The sequence below is a fragment of the Brachyhypopomus gauderio genome, chromosome 18 (genome assembly GCF_052324685.1).
Source record: "Brachyhypopomus gauderio isolate BG-103 chromosome 18, BGAUD_0.2, whole genome shotgun sequence".
Taxonomy (NCBI): Eukaryota; Metazoa; Chordata; class Actinopteri; order Gymnotiformes; family Hypopomidae; genus Brachyhypopomus; species Brachyhypopomus gauderio.
Window position 1 is genome coordinate 14,376,469 of NC_135228.1, and position 18,549 is coordinate 14,395,017.

Below are 18,549 nucleotides of genomic sequence, written 5' to 3' on the forward strand. Positions count from 1 at the left end.
ATAGCTAAAGCCTTTTCCTTCAGCTTTTACTAAAATAGGTTTGGCAGAAGGAACCTTCTAATTACACAATCTGCCATGGCCTCTGCCCCTGACTACATCTCCCATCAGCCTCACCCTACAAGGCCGCCTGTCACTCCAACCAGCTCCACCAACCACAGCCAGCTCCAAGGTTCCGCCCTTTCTGATTATTAACTGCTTGCACCTGGTTTTCTCTGTCTATTTAGCCTGTCTCCTTGCTCTCTCTTATTGTGAAATATTGCTATGGTTCCTTTGTGAATACCCAGTGTGACCTGTAGTTGTCTTCCTGGTGTACAACCACTTTGTCTCATGGATTTTGCCTTTGTTTCACCCTATTCTGATTTAATTGCCTACTCTGACTACTTACTGGTATTTTACATTTTTGGGGCATTTTTCTTATTTTCTCTAGTCAGCCCCATTTGTACCGTTTTACCCTCTCTGGTTTGGATCTGTTTCTGTTTGTGCTTTTGACGTGTCCTCTCCTAATAAACCTGGACTGCTTGATTTTATCTGCAAATGTCTGAACTCCATCTGTTGCATCACAAAAACATCTGACAAACACTAGTAGTATCTTAAAAATACGAAATGCTGCACATCATTGAAGGGCTTGAATATAACATCCTCACTACAAAGGACAATTTTTAAAAGTCCACATATTCTACACAACGCCGGTGCTTGCAAGTTGAAACGGGCTGTGGACGGGCTGGGTCCATCAGCTGACTGGTCTCACAACTTCTTGTCTCATCACTGTATGACTGAAGAATGGGCAGTCATGGCAGATTTAAGGGTCGAACATTTCAGTGTATCTAGACTTTGCAGCCCTCTGATGTGTGCAGAGTAGTGGAGCGTCGGAGAGCAAAGAGACAGACGGCACAGTCCTGACAAGCATCGCTGTTAGCCAACAGTACGGGATCCTATTGGACTACGCCATGGGTTAAAGCAAGAAATTTTCATTTGACTGAAATTTTTTTCCTGGCAAAAGACAATGCCAGCAATTACTGAAAATGTGGTGTAGTTGGGACATGGCCTCTTTTGCCTAATTCTACACAATAAACACATTTATAAAGTATATTTATCTAAACAGCCTGTGTAAGGAGAGAAGAGAGAATGAACACCTGAGCAATAAATGTACATAAATGTGTATTTAATGGGAGTTATCTGGGGGTCCTCTTCCAGAAAATTATTTAAAGATCAAGTCAAATTTAGTGAATCCTGGTGAGAGGTATGAAGCTCTCTTGTTTTTATCAGATTCACCATCGCAAAAACATAAGCCGTAAGATTACATGCTTTAAGTAGGTATGTTACAAAAAAAATTAACACCACTGGATAGAGGTTTTAAATACAAACAGAACAACACCATCCATGTTAAGCCTGGTTTAAGCCTTTATACTTAACGCAGTACGAGTGGCGTGAGCAGCGCGAGGGTCCGCACGCCGAAAATGACGTAATCGCGGTGGCTCCACCCGTGCGCGAGAGCCTCGCAGTCGTGCACCTCTCGAATTTTGTAACTTCGCGCGCACAGCGCTTCAGCGCAGTGAACCAAGTCATGTTTGCCGGGTTCATACACCTTTATAAGGTGGAATTAAAGCACTTGTACGTCACTTTCAAGGTCCATTTCAACGCGTTCTCAACGTTAAATTTAAGTTAAATATTTATACATATACTCGAAATGATTCGAAATAATTCGCTTTTTATCACATTATTTAATGGTGGTTTATTTTCAAAACGCCCAATCTTAACGACTTCACGTTCTCTCATGTTTCGTCCTGGAATTACAAGAGGCTCGTATTTGTTAACGTAATTGTTCAGTCAGACAGATATTTGTTGTGAAACGAAGTAGTTACATTTTCAAGCATTTTAAAGTACTTTAGCCTAAATTCCAGCACTAATGCAACATTACAATTGGTCAGGTAAATGTTCATTCCCCTGTTTTTGAGGGGTGTTTCTTTATACTACCACATATTGCTTCGGACTACACTGCAAAAAGAATGTGACGCAGCAAGTAGCCTCCGCCGTTCGCGCAGGTGTAGAGTCGCGCGCTACGGTCACGCCAGGCAGGAGGGGGGTAAAAACTTTTCTACGTAACATCCGCAAATCTGAAGGCGGAATGAACCACAAGTCAATCAAATGACACCGCCGTCATCCATCCAGCGCTGATGAGCGCCAGTGAGAATCATATTTCGGCCACAAAACAGATAGCACGCGCGTGTGTTGTTTATTATGATTTGACGGATTTTTTCCCCAAAAAAATCAAATGACGGAAATCCGTCGTAGTGACGGAGAACTTTAACCCATGGACTACGCACAGCTGCTGAAGAACCGTTGGAGATTTGAAGATTTGGATGCCTTGGAGAAGCTAAAGTAGGACTAATCTCCAAGACGATGACGCTGATAATGACTGCATTACACACCAGCGCATTACACATTACACATCAGATCAGAAGCAGCAGCAGTTTTTCTGCCTAAATGATCATTCGCTAGGATTCCACTTCCGTGGAGGGGGCTGCACGTTTCTTAATTCAAAGAGAGAAAATTCCCTCTGTATGGTTTAATCTCTCGCTACCAGTCCACTGCACACACTCTCTCGTTCCCATCCTTCTCTGTCTATCTGTCTCTCTCTCTCTCTCTCTCTCGTACTCTGTCCTCATTAATATTTTGTAGAATCTGGACAGTGGAATTGTGCCACAGGAGGTACGTGAGCGTGGCTACCCAGCATCAATCAACCAGGCTCTGGATAAATAATTAAAACATTCATGCTCTCCCGACAAATGGAGAGGGCGCTGGAGGCGTTCTCCACTCCAGCATACTAACAATGGTCAGAACCCAATTACATCTCCATATGTGCTTTTTGACCTTTTCATGTTAGTAATGGAGCCTCCGATGGTAAGAGTAACCGAGAGCAATCTCACATGCTCGGGGAGATGGAGAAGGCACGCGAGACGTGGGTCCCGGGTCCCCGTCGCGACGGGGAACGAGGCGGAGGACATTCCGGCGCTCCGACGGGTCCCCTCGGCTAGAGGTTTGTTTTGGTAAGCGCGACGCACGCTAGACACGGCACGGTCGAAGTTTTAATCAGAGAGGAGAAAGACTTGCCTCACTACACTAATGAAACAAGGGAGCAGCTGGGATTGGGGATGCGTCGTAACCACACATTCTGTTTGGCGGCACGACAGGCTTCTCCCGGCGTCTTAGACAGGAGAAGGGACACGTAAGGAAGTCACCAGGACATGACTGTTAATTGGGGCTCTTCCAAAACTCCTGACTCATCTCTGAGGTGAACATATCCGTAATGCTCATTAATGCACGTCTAGCTGCACTACGTCATACGTCATTAGCGTTACGGTTTCTCTCCCAGTCTATGGAACAACACTGAGATTTCCTTCAAGACACTTACCCTTGAAATAACTACTGTATGAGTGAAAGAAAAGAAATGCATACAAGATTAAGAAATGTATTAATATTTATTTGACCTCGATAGGATTTTTTGATACTCACGGTTTATAACTTAAACACACACACACGTATTTCACCAACCCAGTGTCAACAAAGGCCAACCAAAGGGAGCGTATGAGAAGCCAATGAAAACGTACTACAAGACAAGTTAATATCTGACATTCCTGAGTGATGCATCAGCACCTCTCAGTGGCTCCCTGAACTGATCTACATCACTCTCGCTGTTGAAGTTAATGAGTGATACTGTACATACAGTTCTCACACCTTCTCCCACTCACAAGTATGCTGGGTAACAGATGATTATATTAGAACGCATTAACACACATGCATGCACTCAGCCCACACATCTTCATTTGATTCAAGTTAAAAAAAAAAAAAAACCTTCATGCTACACTGACAAGAAGCTATTTTTCCTTATGGCTCCTGTACTTGTGAGTGTGAGCCAACACTTCTGAGTGCATGTGTATTGGAGCGTATATGTAATTGGGAGTGTCAAAACTGATACTGGACATGAAACATGACAGTCAAGAAATACTCACTAGCTACAGCAAACGTAATCGTGTACTGTCCCCCCTGCAGGCTTTGGCACTGCTTTTATTGGGCATTACTCCCTCCTCCAAGTGCCGGTGTGGTGAGCTTCTAGGCAATCAATCCAATTTACATCAAGGGGGAAGGAGCGGGGTCTCCATCAAACGAGACGTTGAACAACACATGAACGCATGTCTGACAGCTCCCTGTTGGGTCTGAAGTTACAGGGGTCTGCTTCAACCTTAAGCTTTTACAACAATCTCCAGGCCTGTGTGTACACACGACTGAAACCACAGCCGACCGGCTGTCAAAGGTCCTGCGAGGGCTAGTCGGAGATAACCCCACGCCCCACCTCCTGCGCGGCCGGGGCGCGGGGCCGCCGCTCTCCGCCGCCCCCTCCCTCCCGGAGCCTTGAGCGGACCCGGCGCCCCTGCCGAGCATCTCGGCCGGCCCTGCCCCGCGCCGCTCTGCGCGAGCGGACCTGGCCTCGCTCTCAAGCTGGGAGCGCCGTGGAATTGGGAGGGAAGCGCTATCTTCCCGACCCGGTATTGATGGCGTTCCGCGGTAATGAGGGAGAAACGGCTGGCTCGGGTCCAGCTCTCCACGCTAGCCTGGTGCTGCGCTACAGACGATGGACTGGAGACGGGCCAGGCTTGGCTCGTGCCACAAAGCCCAGATAATCCACAGCACGGGCCACCGCACTTTTCACTCCAATTACGCCTTTAATCAAATAATGACTATAGATTGTTCACAAGGATGTCACTGATATTGTGCGCAGTTATGAATAAACATGGAAGGACCTTTTTGCTGTGCATACAGTATGTAATGGGGTTAAATTCTGCACACCAATAACATTATGTTTCACTTATTGAACATGCGATATCTGAGATGAAAACCCTTCTGAACTACTATTAGAAATTGCATTCCAATATAGTATTCTAAAATATACATTCCTTACTGTTAAAAACATCTACCTTGCACCTACACTCACAAGCCACATTATTGTATCTTATACATTTTATAGGCGTATAACTGCAGACTGCAGCCCATCTGTCGTCAAGCAGTTTGTCCGCCTCTCTCTGCTCCGGTCATCACTGGTCAGTTTCTGTCCACAGGACCACTGCTGACCGGATATTACTTGGGTGGTGGACCACTGTGGTAAACACAAATTGTGCATTTCAGCAGATGGGCTACACTCTCTAACTGCACACCTACATGTTTAATTAATAAATGATTCCTGTAATTGGACGATAAGTGACACTCTCAGAAATCTGAAGTATTTGAGTGGCACTGCACTGAAAATGAAACTGATGTATTTGTAATGCTTTTATAACAAACAATAAATGGACTTTAGCCCATTTTCTAGCCCTGAAAAAAAATAATTTTAATTATTTAAACACAGTATACACACAGTAAAAACTTTTTTTCCAGTCTCAGCAGCGCTATATTTATTCTTGAGGAACATCATACAAAAGCCTTAAATTAGCTATACCCATAAAATCAAGAGCCAATGCATATACTAAGCCAAATATTGACCTGACATATTGGCTGCTTCAATATATCTGCCCAGTGTTAATGGAATACATTTCATTTTTCATTACCTATTTATATTTTGATTTTCAAAAGGCAGGCTTTCGCTAGGGCAAATAAAATATGAATGATAAAGAGAACATATGAGATGCAAACAGCATCCAAATTACAGAGAGTCTCATATTTCAGAAAGGTTAGTGTACTAGGCCTTGAAACCACAGCGAACTCTAGAAAGTCACTGTTTAAAGGCCACTGGCTTTATTTCCACTGGCTGCTTATTACCGATGCCTTAGTTTCATTTTCCCCACTGAACCGGAAAAAACTTTGCTCACACACACACACACACACGCACACACACACACACACACACACACACACACACACACACACACACACACACACACACACACACACACACACCTATTGCCTATTATGAGTAAGCTTCAAAAAACACATAAAAGTCCCATGAATTGCAGCTTGCCACCAGTGCATATAAATAAATCCTGGACCTTGACTTCACATCAGCTCTGAGAGAACGTAACACTTCACAGGTCTACACAGTTTGGCTCTGATTGAGTAAAAATTATTGAATTGATGTTTCAATCTAATTGCAGAGGATACTTATTGTGTGATATCCTAATTTTGGTTTAATTAACTTTTTAATCAGCCTTAAAAGAAAGTAAAAAAAAAAAAGAAAAGTCTTGTTAATCGTCAACTCGGATAATGACTAAAAATTATTTCTTGTATATAAAGGCCTACTTTGACATTTGACTGATTGAGTCAATTAAAACATATTACACTAGCAGCGATTTCATCAAGTAAAATACATAAAACTGATGTTGCATAACTTTTCTCCCTAAAAATGCTTATAAATCAGTGTGCATGAATATCTGTTTGCCCATATGAACAGAGTATGCATGAATCCCACAGGTGGTGCTTTCATCCCTGAGCATGCTGGCTGATTTGTGTGTGTGTGTGTGTGTGTGTGTGTGTGTGTGTGTGTGTGTGTGTGTGTGTGTGTGTGTGTGTGTGTGTGTGTGTGTGTGTGTGTGTGAAGCCTGATTATCCCCTGCCCTTTTCGCTCATTAAAACAGGCCTGTGAGTAATCTGCTTTCGGGCATGTCAGAAATCAGCCCTATATGAAGAGCTTTAGCTAGGCATGAAAAGATGAAAACTGAAGATTGTCCTTTCAATCATATTCTGTTTCAGCCCAGGACCTTTTAAAAGCTTCAATAAAACTGATGACACTGGATATGCTACCAAAAAATGGGAAAGACAAAAATAAAAATGTATGGCGTGGTCCTTGTAACCTTTTGCCGGAGCACATCATCGTTTTCTGGTGCTGCCTTCTTGGTTCACCCGCTCTGGCTGGAAGAGGACACAGCCTGTGATTACTCCGACACTCCCACACCACCCTTCCGACTAAATCATTTTTTTAGACAAGAACTCAAACACCTTCTCATCCAGCAAGCAGTGCGCGTTTTCGTTTTCCCTTCTCACCTCACTGGCATCTTTACTCAGTGTAATACGAAACCACCGTGTTTGGGTGGATAAAGAGCACATTAAACATTTGGGATTAGAGCAGGGAGGGGCGGATTTTATTGCCAGCACATAGCAGGGGTATAGCTCATTTTACAAGGCTCAATTTACAGAGCAATCAGGGATTAATGTCAGTCTCTGTCTATAAATCAGCACTTTTATCAGGCCCGGGACCCCCTCAGCATGCTAATGGATGGCAATGAGAACTGTAGCGTTTGGGAGTGTAACGCTACAGTGCTGGAAGGGACGAGCTGGCAGCAGTAAATGGAGCTGACCCTCCCACCTCTACTACTCACCCCCCAGGTCACAAAGGGAGTAGTATATCAAGGAATAGGACTGCATTAAACAAACACTGCTTACGGATGGGGGAGAGTTATTTAACAGCAAAGGATAGTACTCAAAAAAGTTTTTAACCTTCCATGTACCTTTAGAGCAGTTTAGAACCATGGGGGGGTGGTACACACATCTTTAGGTAGCTAGCCCCCAATCTAATACTCTCTACCTCCTTTAACCCTTATATGGTCCAAGGGTCTGTGGGACCCATTTTTAAAAAATCAGCTTAAAAAAATTCTACAATTTTTTTTTTTTTCAAACTGAGATTCATTGGTCCTTGGCTCATTTTCTGTGAGCAACATAAATCAGAAAATATTTTCAATGACCACCCCCCCGTACCCCCCCCTTCACATTTGTATTACATACAGGGTCCAGGGTCCACTGGGCCCTGGGCTAGTCAAAGTGGGCAATCAACATTGGGTTGGGTAGTTGATAGTCGTCTGTATGACTTTAAAGGATATACAAACAAAGGACAGAGGAGTTTGGCATGCAAAGGTGAGCAACCATCAACACTTTTGATGGTTGTCACATCAGGGGTTGATTGCATATTGTCAGACAGCAGACGAAGAATCTCTATAGAGACAAAGGGGTGAGATCTGAAAGAAGCATCTTTTCTCTCAGCCCTCATTATCCCTCCCTCCTCTCTGGACCTGTGTGTGTGTGTGTGTGTGTGTGTGTGTGTGTGTGTGTGTGTGTGTGTGTGTGAGTGTGTGTTTCATCCAATCATGGGGACATGATGCTATAAATGCTAAAAATGCTAAAAATGCTATAAAAGATGGCAAAGCGATTCTCAGTTCAGACTGCCTTACAGCTGCTATTGGAAGAGACAGAGGATTTTGATGGTGATTCAGAAGAAGAAATTTCAGGATCACATTTCTGAAATATCAGAGTCTGATAGTGATAATGAAAAGGAGGATGAGCAGCAGCCAGCTCCGTTAGCACCAGCCCGTCAGCAGCTAGCCATAGGACCAGCCTGTCAGCCAGCATGATTTATGATTCATTTCCTTATTGTGTTACATTTTAATAAAAAAGTAACTAATAAATAAATGAGAGCAAACTAATTTAACATATGTATTGTTTATTTTACTTGCAATTGGGCTAAATCTGCTGATTATTTTAACAAAAAATGCAATGGGTCCCCCACGCCCAGCTGGACCCCAAGAAGGCAGACCACGCCCGGATCTCATCAGGGTTAAAGCAGTTGCATCTAGAGGCTATATGCCTCTCAGTAGAATCAATCACAATTCATCATTTTATCCATTCGCGGAATTACAGATATAGTTATATCACAGGTAACTGTCATGATTACATGCCACTGTAGCACAAGACTAGGATGGAGAGATAGGGAGGAAAGAAGAGGGGAGAGAGAGAGAGAGAGAGAGAGAAAGAGAGAGAGCAATATCCCTTGCAGAGCCACCATTATGTGGAACATTGCCCAGGAGAGCCAACAGCACAGATCTTGCTGGAGTGATCAGATTCCACTGAAGTAAAGAGGCAGTCCACCACGTTAATGTATTTGAAATGACTGAGGGGGAAATGGATATTTAAATGTAGTACTTGACCAAAAACTCTCTCTATTATCGTGGCTGAATTCTTTATCAAGCAAAGATTACATGGTTCTGAATTCATCAGAGTTTGGCTGATGTGCCAAGTATACTGGCCACCATCGAACGACTGCAGCCAATACCCATTTAAATAATTTGGCCCAGATCAAGACAATGAGCCATTGTCAGTAAGTTACTTGGTCTATATATAAACAAAGACTGGAGGACGGAATTATTTTAAGTGCTGTTTCTGTATAACAAAATGTTCTCAAATTTGATTTGCTATTTTTTTAAGAGCAATCATGCATACCTTATAATACAAAATGAGAGAATTCTTTATGTGACACTTATGTATATTCTTGATAAATCATTTATTCTGTTAAGTATGTGAACACAATATTTTTTATATATCAAAACAATATGTTTTTTTTATTTAGAATACCCAGAAAATATATTATTCAATTTACATCAAGGGGGAAGAATATACATTATGAACATCTTCACAGTATAATTCTAAAATAATATAACTTCTTTCAATTCCTCATACTATAAGCATGTATGAACATGATTTTCACTTAATAATTTAATTAGCACGCTCTCGTCCTTTACAGTGCCATTCAGCGGGCCATCAGAGTCAGAGAGATGAGACTGTAAGTGATCTGGGGGAAACCATCAACCTGGGGCATAATTCTGACAGCGAATGAACATCATGCATTTGTCCTGAGTTTCTGGTAAGAAAGAGAATTCAAGGCTTCCAGAGATAACTCAAGTATAGCAAATTCTACAAGTGTCTACAAGGGCCTAATTAAAGAAACTGTGTCCTAAAGTCGCTGACTAGCCTTATGATCCTCAACAGGCCTTCCCAACTGGAAGATTATAATTTGGCTTATTCCAGCATTGTATTCGATTCACAATTAGCCTACAGTATAAAGTACTGCCTGAAAAATGGAGCTTTGTCGGAAATCAACCGCAGATTCACGTAGCACCGCCCCGCTGTACAGCGAGAGAACGTAATCCAGGATTGTGAATCATGATATATAATGACATAATAGGTTCCTAGTGCCTGTACAACAAACACTGCTCACCATCTCTCGCAACTTTAAACCATGGCACTGTGCCATAACAATAATCAACATGCCAAATCAAATAACAGTTCACCTTCATGCACCGTGGGGACACAGCACAGCGCTTTCGCCAGGGATAAGCCGGCGTGCAAGTAAATACACTCTAGTTCAGCTGTGTTCGCCAGTACTGAGGTGATCATAAGCTTTTGTTACGCCGTGCCCCTCTTTGCCGGTCGGTATTAAGTTACCTTTTTGGAAGCAGTTTTAATACAAGTAATTACGTCCTCTTCATGGCACAATGATTGTTGTAGTATAAATACCTTCTCTGGAGAATGGCCAAATGGAAATTACATTTAGCTTTTACAGTGCTGTCATACAGTGCAGATGAAAGGAAATATCTTGCCAAAAGATAAAACCCTGTTCAAATAGACAGAGTTTACATTACAGTCCTGGAGGGTTGAGGTTTTTTTTCATCTTAATGCAGTGGTTTCTTTACAAGTATTATATTCATAAATGTAGATATTTTTCAAAAGATAAATGACTAGAAATAACACGCACAGCAAGAATTTCGCAGGCTCTTTATGTGTAAGGAACGAAAAATAAGAACTGTATCCACATCTAAGTGAAACGTTACAATTTTATACCGTGGAGCATCAGGAAATAGTGGAGACTTGCAATCATTCCAAAGTACCATGGGTAATATTCAATACATCACAGCCTAACACAGTGGAACTTTTTTAAATGTTACATTAATTCAACCAATCTTTTACCAGTGCCATGTGTTTTGGACGTCAGTGAGCTGACAGTGAAATTAGCGGAGCAGTCACTGGACCCAAGACCCCCAGGTGCCCCATGGAGAAGCATTGGCATGAGGGGACGTCTAGAGTCATTATCTTCATTAGCACGTCTCATCAGCTCTATAGCCTGTCCTACACTTCCGACTACAGACCTCACAGCTTCCAACATACACCATCTTGAAAAACCCCATTTGTCTCTCATTTTTCTTCTACAAGTCATGCTAATAGTCCAGAGGTGCTGTGAGCGTGATTTGTGTAATAACCATTGTGCAGCTCAACTGCAGATATCTTATGCAAAGTAGCATAGCTTTAGAATTTGCCCACATTTGCTATTAAAAATCATTTTGTGCTGACATAAAAAAGTGAGACATAAAGTGATTCACCTCATATGTGTTACTGAGGGGGAAAAAAACACAGAACAATCCATTTTAACGTATAAGCCTGGTACAGCTATGTCATGAATGTATAACACATTTGTAAACTGAAGAATGAAAGAAGGATTGCAGAGATCAGTTCATTACGCCCGTGTCCCTGCACGCTTGACACAGCTGAGTAAGCTGGGGAGGGTTTCGAAGGCCTTGTTGTGCATCATATGGGAGAGGACCACAACGCTCCGCTCTGGTGTGGTGCTCCTGACGCAGGTCCTGGCACCAGTAGACCCATGCCGTCTGGTTTGCACCATTTCAATATTTCAGTGGCAGTATTCCGTCTGGTTTACACCATCGCAGAATCTCAGTGGCAGCCAAGGAAGCCTAACCCAGCCCAGCCACCAGCTGGTCATCCGACCTCCTGTTTCATGTAGTGGAAAAAATTGGATTTCAATTAAAACTTGTACCCCCACCAGTTTTAATGATGAAAATAATTAAAACGTGATAATTAAATGCAGTATGACCTGTTAAATGAAGTGCATTTTTTTTTCTTCAAGAAAATCTTGGTGCAAACAAAAATGGCAGAGGACTTGCATGATGACAATGTGCGAAAAGTGAGAATAAATTTTTTGGCCACTTTTTGATGGCTGTCTAAGTTTTCCAATTGCTCCCTCTTTCCAAAACAAGTCAAGAGCATGCAGATGTGCACTGCTGCACCCAACAAACACACTTACACTGCTAATTCAACATGTCCCATCCATTTTCCCAGCCAGCAGAGCACCTTGAGTGTTCCCATCTGTGTGCGCATGTGCATGTGTGCTAGACTCTTTTTTTGCAGTGCCAAACACTTTACATTTGATAGCTTGCCAGTCGACAGAGCGCTAGCCCGCTCAGGAACCCATAAAGTGCCGGTAAAAACGACACAGCTCCACATGAACAGACTTGGCCACAGTGAATAAATACATAAACAAGCAAAACATTTAAATATACATGTGCATACATGAGTGGGCCCTGCTCGGCACCTCTGAAGCAGGGTAGCGGGCCGATAAATTACTTTGGAAATGGGGTCCGCTTCATGGGAGGGGCCTCGAAGTTTCTTCGAGCCATTGACGACTAAACAGCTAAAACATCATGTCGACAACCTTGGAGCTGCACAATAGCACTGGGTGGGTCAAAGGAGAGGAATCACATCAGACTGTTTTGTGTTATTTGTTTGTTCTGAAGCTAGAACTTCGAGATTTTAGATAAATGCGATACAAAGTGATTTCTATATATTCTTCATTCCTCCTTGCCAGACTACCACAAAACAAATGTAATTGTGTTGTAGAAGCAAACTGTGACGATCCATAACTTTCTAAAGATCCCCAGTCACCAAATTGTAATCGGCATTGCAAGGTAAAGTAGACTGCTGACGTCCATCTATAACCCTTTGTGGAGTTGCAGGCATGTATGACTGCATAAGTTTCCACACAGAAGTTGAACAACTTCCCCTGGCTTTCATGTATATCTCTCTCTCTCTGTCTCTCTGTCTCTCTCTCTCTGCGTCTCCCATCAGCCACAGCAAGCCCAGGCCACGGCATGTTTGGCGGAGAACCGGAGCGCAGGCCGGGCAGCGGAACAAGAGCTCTGCCCACGGCCATGGAGCTCAGCTGGCCGGGTGAGGGATTAAATGAAAAAGCACAAAATGGAAGCCCGGGCCTGTTCAGGGATCAGCGCTGCGGGCCATGCATGGGGATGCTGTAATGCTGTAATGGGATTGACTGGAAGCAGCATGGGGGAAGAGCCAGGACTCATCGCCCGCCGTGCGCCCAGGGTGACGAGACAGAACTGGAAGGCTGTGCACTTCTCTTACCCATTCAGTGGTGGGATGTGGTGTGTGTTTTTGTGGAGTGCATGAGTGTAATTGTAAGAGTAGTCAAAATATAGCTGCACATGTGCATTGTGCATTAAAGGCAGTCACATCATGTAATGTGTAATAGATTGATAGACAGACAGACAGACAGATATAAAAGACGAGGTAAGTAACTGCAGTGTAATTAGGTAAGATATGTACAGTCTCTCTCTTTCTCACACACACACACACACACACACACCCACACACACACACACACACACACACACACACACACACACACACACACACACACACACACACACACACACACACGATTTGGTAAGTGCAAATAAATGTATAAATATATCCTTTAAATTTGAGCTTTCACAAGACCTCAGATGAAAAGCTGTTGAAGCTCATAAAGGTTACTGGGAAGGTCTACAAAATAATTTCCAAAGATGCCAGTCCACAGTTAGGCATACAGGTTATAAAAGCATTCTAGAAACATCAAGGTCACGTCAAAGAAACTCAAACAAGTAACAAAGTGCCTTAGAATGGCATCTAAAGATCTGCAAATATCTTTTGCACTTGGTAACGTGTGTTTATAAGTCATAAGACAGGTACTGAACTTGTGAGCTCATAAGAGTTTACCACAGAAGAAAGCATGTCAAGTTTGCCAAAGACCACTTACATCAAAGGGATTAGGATCACGTTCCTTGACTACATGGGTTTTTCCATCTTTTTGTAGGACTTGGAAACAGAAAACGAAGCAAGTTACATTAACTGTTCTATTAACTACCAGTCTATACAATCCTGAACTAGAATCTAAAATAGTGGTTTGGAGGTGAAGATCTCTCACCTAGATGTTCCACAGAACTGCTGGAACAAAATACTCAGGTGAGACAAATGCTATCCTGGTATACTGTATGTATGCGGTGTTATGACTGGGGGGAAACAGAACTGTAAAAACTAAACCCAACAATATAGCCTATTTTAATGGTACCAACTTTCTCTGCTGTAAGTTATATCAGAAAACTCTATAGCTTAATGTTAGGGTGCACACCTGCGATTCAAAACTCAAATGAGTTTTGGTCATGCACCATGATAATGGTCCAAAACAGAAGAAACTGAACAACACAGTGGCTGAGGTGAAAGTAATTACATGGGTCCTGACTTCACTTACGGTAAAATATGTATTGGGATCTGAAGCAGACTGTTCAAGCAAGACATCCCCCCACCAAAATACACATGAACTTATTAACAGTTAACAGTATTTGACCCAAATACCTTTCAGCCACTGCACAGGACTGACCGGCGGCTCTGAACTGCCACAGGTTGAGGACGTTGCCAACCAAGCACCTTACCCTATCCACTAAACACCGCTTATACGTATTAACATTTGTTCTATTTGCCCAGTGAAGACATGTTACTTTAAAATGCCGCACGATGTTCATTAAATAAGACTGACTTTATTTATTCTGACTTATTTGAGGATCCTATCACATTTCAGGAGGTCATTAATGCAGAAATGAAGATTATTCTAAAACATCCAATTTTCCAAAGAGGGTTTCCTTCATAACTACATCAATAGATTAGAAACTCTAACTGAAAGTATGTCCAAATATGAAGCAATACATTTCTACTCAATTTTTCCTCATTTAACATATTATATTTGCAAATTCTGTATATTTGTCTGTATATTTTGTTATATGACCAGATAGTGTTTTTTTCAGAAGCATGGTAAGTCTGTCAAGATGAGCAGCAGGGTAATACAATATCAATGCAGGGTTACCAGCTAGACATGCACATTTATCTAAAAACATCTAGGAATATCTAAAGAATTTATCTAAAAATATCTAGGAAAACCTGATTCAGGATATCTCTGGAGTTATATTATTTTTGGATGGTTAAGGTTAAAAAGGGCACCACAAAAAGGTTTATTATGAAATATTTGACCTTTTAATTATTTGCTTTAAATAGGGAAAATGGGAAAATCAACGTTCTTTTCCCTTGTCATTGTGAACCTCTACTCTGCAAGGAGTTGATGATTGATTGTGCTCTTTTATTAATTTAGACTATGGTCCGTTACCTCCAAGGCAAGACTGCCTGGTTGTTAATAAGATCTTTAAGAAGCCCTTTAAAGAGGTGCGATATACCATAAGCAGAACTTCAGATCCGTGGCCTTTAACTACATTCCAAAAAATGAACCTTTAACAGCAAAAATGCCACAGGTAGTGTGCTATGATCTTGAAAGAGATGAAGAAGTTTAGTGGTTAAGATCTGATGTGCAGAGCTACTCTCTGCTTCCTCCAGGCCTGCCCTCTGCTAAATTGAACAAAAGTAACAAAGCTGACATTCAAACTGCATAACCACAACAAATTATTAGGTTTCCCTTGTCTCATTTCTCTTCAGGTGACTGCCAGGGTTATTTTTAAAATACCAAACGAGGTACCAGCTATAGGCTGCACACCAACAAGTGCTTTATCAAGTGATGGAAAGCACCTGACTGGAGAAATCTAACCTTTATTTTCTAAAGAAAAAAAAAGAAGCATGCTTTAATAATTTGCCAAGACTACTGAGAATACTGAATTCACAATTTTTGCCAATTTGTTTCACAGCCCTGGCTCGCACTGAGCTATTTTTAAACAGAACAGGTTTAACACACTCAGTAAGTGGGTCAGTCAGTGAAAGTGTAACATACACTAGGACAGAAACAAGGAGGCCAATAGGAACAGAAACGGCAAACCGAAGGTCACAAATGCCTTGCGTTAGATGGGTGCTAGTGTAAAGAGTCGTAGCACTACGCTCTGCGCTTGTCGCTGATGCATTAAGGATATTGCACAATCTCTCTCTTTTAATCCTCTAATCTGCAGAACTCGGGGATTTGCTGGCTGCATCTGGCAGACCCCGTGGACTGGGGCTACACTCTTACCGCGCAGTCATCATATCCGTGTCCCTCCGTAGGGGTCTGGGCACACGTCACCTCCGTGGCAGTGGTAATTTGTTGTAAGCTGTGGTGTTAATGGGGTGGTAATGGGAGCTTCCCAGGTGAGGCTGTGATGACAGTCTGCATACGGTCGGTGCTGATGACATGTAGAGGAAAAGCTTATTGCATCAGAAGTTGAGAAGGGACTATAGGTATAGAGCTATAGATCATTATTGATCAATGGTCTATGATGTAAACTAGGATACCTAAAACCAATATCCAACTTAACCAGATAATAATAAATGCATTAATTGCTACTCCCATGCTTGTATATTGGACAGGCACTTGCTTATGCTGTTTTAAGTGCTTAAGCAGCAACACTAATCTACCACCCAGGATATGCAGTGGATAAGCATTATCTGTTCATTTTCTAATCTCTTGAAAGTCTCCACTTTGTTAGAAGGTGCCCAGCAGCATGTCCAAAGGTAAGAAGGGTGCTGTAACTGAGTAGAGGCGCTATATCAGTCACGTAAGATCACATATGTACCTCTACAATCACAGGTAGCCTCTACTGACAATACTCAACCAGATAACATGGAATTTTACAAAGTGATGTTTGAAAATAGAATGTGATTACAACTCACCAGTTACTGCAAGTCTGACAAAAGTGTAGGGTATTGTTAAAGCAAGCGATCAATGTGGAACTAATGTCCACATTTCAATTCAGCAAATCCATTTTTTTATTCAATGTATTCTCCCTCACCCTTCAAAACAACTTCACAAAAAGCTCTTCACAAAAAAAGGCTTCTGGGATGATGGATGACTAAATACCAATGATGAATGACCAGGTCAGTCAGGCCCATAGAGCCATTAGCAAAGCTTTTACTGAGATGCCTGACCACCAAGATCGACTTTCCCTCCTCTATGGTCCAATGTAAACAAGCAGACTACTTGCACCACATGTATAATCTATGTGCCTATGTGCACACCTATCTATGTACGTTAGATGACCTTTTAATTAAACATACGATTAAAATGTATGTTTGGTAAATATTTTCATTCTATATTTACACACAGACTAATATATATATATATATATATATATATATATATATATATATATATATATATATATATATATATATATATATATAAACACACAATACATACCCTATCTGCACAATCTAGTTTATTGATTATAACCATAACCACACCATAACCTCAGACACACAACACATTCTGGGTAACCCCTGTAAATCGAATTATCAATGGCGCGTAAAGGAACAAAAACGTGGATGAACTAAGGGTCCCATGCAAAGTCAACCAACATAATTGCCAAGACTCGCTTCCATACATTCGTGACGACGATAACTGAACATTCATTAACAAAAACGTGGCGAACGCCAATGTCACAAAGAGTTTAAAAAGTGGATAATCAGAAGATTTCCCTTTCCACTGCGGCGGACCTGTGTTAGTATGCGTTACCATCATCACCCAGTAGCGCCCAAGCTGCAAAACACCCCGACGCCTGGACGGAGTTGCTTCTGAAGAATACTAATAATCTCGTCGCTGCCCATTTATTTTCGAAATGTCCTACCTGGTCAGACGGTCGTCTTTCTCTCAAAGGAACCGCATTATCTTTTCAACCTTGTAATGAACTTTTAATCCGTGCGCGAGATGCTGTATTGTTCCCGCCGTTGTCTACTCGCGCATCCGCCCTCAAATACTCATCACTTCTACCCGAGACGTGGACGTAGTAAACTCACAGCTGTTACACACACCGCACAACACCGGGCTGCATCTTCTTCCAGGACATATTTCCTCAGCGTCTAGCTGTTAAAACAACAGGAAGCACATGTCAACTGTTTTCATCCTTTGAAGCAACAATCAGTGGGGGAGGGCTGAGGGATGTCGTTTCACGCTCCGCCGAGCACAGTGGACGCCACCATCCAAGGTGAGCGAGGTCTGTGTGCCAGGGGACTCATAACCTACTTTGACGGTCGTTTCATCTGTGCAATTTTAGACCACGTTATATCGGCGAGGAACATGTGACGTCCTTTTTTTGCTTGCTTAGGCGCGTCTATCATTGTTTGTTTTTTTTTTTAATAAAAAAATATTCAATTGTGGTATTTAACAGTAACTCAAATAGAAAACGGTGAGCTACACGTGTTCTTGGAGTTCAAAGCAAGAAGCTCCAAGCTCCACCCCAATTGAAAGAAATAATTCTTACACACACAAACACACACACACACACACACACACACACACACACACACACACACACACACATATATATATATATATATATATATATATATATATATATATATATATATATATATATATATATATATATATATATATATATATATATATAGATATATATATATATGCGTGTGTGTGTGTGTGTGTTCATATATATATATATATATATATATATATATATATACATACACACGTGGCTTGCTGCTTTGTGTTAATACGTTACATTTCTATTAAGCATGTGTGTAGGATAATACAAACATGTTTCTCTGAAGCACAGTTGAACAAAAAAAGTGTTCCTCTCTTGATAATGACAGATTGCATTCATTTAGTTTGGTCAGGGAAAGAGCCCC

At 41.8% G+C, this 18,549-nt stretch overlaps 1 protein-coding gene across 1 annotated transcript in view; it reads right to left on the minus strand.

Annotated features, from left to right (window-relative positions):
* The window catches only part of tenm2b (teneurin transmembrane protein 2b), a 187,044-nt gene extending 169,179 nt beyond the window's left edge, over positions 1-17,865 (minus strand). Inside the window, 1 exon segment of the mRNA XM_076979759.1 lies at positions 17,532-17,865. The gene's annotated coding sequence lies outside the window, so the exon portion shown is untranslated.
* Positions 17,866-18,549: the final 684 nt, after the last annotated feature.